This window comes from Pteropus vampyrus, unplaced genomic scaffold (genome assembly GCF_000151845.1).
Source record: "Pteropus vampyrus isolate Shadow unplaced genomic scaffold, Pvam_2.0 Scaffold37, whole genome shotgun sequence".
NCBI classification, from domain to species: Eukaryota; Metazoa; Chordata; class Mammalia; order Chiroptera; family Pteropodidae; genus Pteropus; species Pteropus vampyrus.
Genome location: NW_011888818.1, coordinates 1,382,498 through 1,385,445, shown reverse-complemented (window position 1 = coordinate 1,385,445; position 2,948 = coordinate 1,382,498). Strand labels below are relative to the sequence as shown.

Sequence of the window (2,948 nt, the reverse complement as noted above, 5' to 3'; positions counted from 1 at the left end):
ATCTAATGATAGCATGCAAGCTGATTTCTATCTATACTAATATATGAGAATTCTAAACTGTAGTTCTCAAACTGTATACATTGTATACACCTAGGAATCCTTAAAAATGTCTGGTGCTTTTCTCCCACCTGCAGATACTATGACTTAATTGGTATAAGTTGTAATCAGAGCATCAGGATTTATAAAGGCTCCCCAAGTGATACTAATGTGCAACAAAATTTGAAAACCATTGCTCTAAATAATATTTAAACCTGATGTCTCAGAAATAAAATTAGAACTTTGTTAAAAGAGCTTGGTAGTTATAATAGCGGAGCAAGTTGAGAAATTCCCCAGGCTTCTCAGGATTCAGGTTTGAAATGAGTTAAACCTATTTTATGCCTAAAATTGCTTGTTTTTTTTAGTAATTAAAAAACAAGTTCTCTTCATGGAGTCCAAAAGTCTCATTCTTAAAAAAAAAATACATATTTAATGCTGGTATTTAATGAAGTCAGCCTTTTGCACAGAGCTTTATTATACTGTGTTTTAATTGGAATTTTAGTTGATCTTGTGTCTTTTTGACACAAATCTGTAAGTCACCAGGGACAATTACAACATTGTTGTTTTAGCCCCAGGATTGTACCATTAATTCCCTTAACTTACTGATAGGGGCATTCAAATCTTCCACTGATTCAGAGCATATGAAAAGGGTAAAATGTTGGGTGATATATTTTTAAAAAATATGTGTGCATGTGTATTTTTGAGCAATATGAGAGAGTAGTACTTAGATCGCAAGAAGAATCTCTTCTCTCCAAACATTATAAAACATTTGAACAATTTATGAAAGGATATGCCAAATCTCCTATTTGTCTAAAATTCCTTTAAAATTTATTACATTATAATTATATTATATTTTATTATTATTATTTTTTTAGGCAAGGCAACCCTTGATTGACCTCACAGATTGCAAAAACCTTGTCAGTTTATAATCTCTAATTTTTTTTTTTATTTTTTATGCCTGCAGCACCTGGTCTTCCTAGGTGGTCTCCCATTCAAGTACTAACCAGTCCTAACCCTGCTTAGCTTTCGAGATCAGATGGGATCAGGCTTGTTCAGGGTAGCATGACTATAGACTTATAATTATATTTTAAAAAGAGAGATTTGCATACTTTCTATTAGAAGAGAGTATGATGGAACAAATAAACTTTGGGTCCAGTTGATTCCAAGATATCTATATTTATGTGTGCTCTACCTTCTTCCTTTTGGGTATACAGGAGTTATTTTACCTCTTCTCACATTCACCAAAACAGCTTCAATGGCTTCTAGAAATGCTTCTTCTTTCTTAGAGTAATTCTTCATGCTTCAGAGTTCAGAAATTTTTTTTGGTGTAGCTATAGACAAATACAGATAGATAAAGATAAATATATACTCTTTGTCTCTCTTTCTTTAATTACTTAATTAAAGTAATATAATAAAATCCTAATGATTATCATAAATCATATCTAGTATCTTAGAGAAAAATGAATTTCTGAACTAAAGTAAGGAAAATAAAGACATATAATGTAAAGCATTAAAATAAAGAAATATAGAATTTTATAAATTGATTTTTGATGGTAGAAACTTATGCAAAATCTTCCACTTTTCATATAAGATAACTTTAAAGACCCAGGAAAAGAAACTGACTCTTGAATCTGAAAAAAAAAAAAAAAGACTGACAAAAATGTAATACTCCTATCTTAGAAAAATGTTTACGATGATGAGAATGGATTAAGAGTAAGGAAAATTTGCTTTGTTCAAAAACAAGGACCAGACTTCAATACGGCAAAAACACAACAGAAAGCTTTAGAAAATATCGAATTTTGTGATTGCATATGGATTCCATGAGCCATTATATCTAGCAAAAGGGAGAAATCTAAGTGTGGAAAGATTGACTGAAGATGAAATACATAATAATTGAATGAAAAAACCCAATGGAAGGAGTTAAAGGCTAAATAAAAAAGCAAAAAAAAAAAAAATCATTACTAGCTTGAACAAGTCTCCTAGAATTCAGAGAAAAAATGAAAAGAGATTAATGTGAAGTGCAAAAAACTGATGTATTCAGAATGAGCATCAGCTAAAATAGTGGAGCAGTAACTCCAAGGGTCTGTCTCTTGACAGAAACATTGAAAAACCAAGCAGAAACTATCACAATCAGCTTTATTAGAACTCAGGAAAACAGTCGAATAAAGGTTTAAAGTCTTAAAGTGAATGCCAAATCAAGATAAAAGCAACTTAAAATGGTAGGAAAACTTTGTGGCATCTCTATTTGCTCTTGCCCTACTCCTGCACTGGCTCAGTGATGGTCTTGAAGCCTGTAGCCCACAGGCACATTGTGGAACTCTGACCCCTACACCCTTTTCCTGAGGGTACCGAGGGAGCAGAACCGACCTGATTCACAAAAAATTCTGATTGTCTGTGCTAGCTGCCTGAAGGACTGAGGCTAATGAATGCCTTTGTCTCTCAATTTATGAAAATTACTCCTGGCAGAAAAGCAGGAGATATTTTTCTAAAACATTGTAAGGCAAACACCCAACTCAAAACCACCCAAGGAAAAATTACAATTGAGGTAAACAGCAGCCTGAAAGGCTAAGGCTTGAAAGGGAAGGTGGGGATAGAGTCTTTGGGAAGTTAGGGCATTCCAAAGTGCTCACGTATACTCAGCAGTTTAGAAAGTTACATGCATCAGGGACATCAATAAGAAAGTAAAAAGAGTATGCATAATGGGAGAAAATAATAGGTGGACATGAGTGACTGGGAGTGAGGGCCCAACCGAGGCACCCGCCCTTAAAAATAGTCAAATGTCAATCAAAGTAACCTTACAGGCCAATCATTAGCCCTACCCCCTGTATCTACTTATCAAGAGCACTATAAGATATATAGCTCCTGGATTCTAGCCAGACTTCCACCATTACTGGTGAAGCCCATCTCCCCAT

The 2,948-nt window shown here is 34.0% G+C and overlaps 1 pseudogene; it reads right to left on the bottom strand.

Moving 5' to 3' along the window:
* Positions 1–991: 991 nt before the first annotated feature.
* LOC111738391 lies at positions 992–1,110 on the bottom strand (annotated as a pseudogene).
* Positions 1,111–2,948: the final 1,838 nt, after the last annotated feature.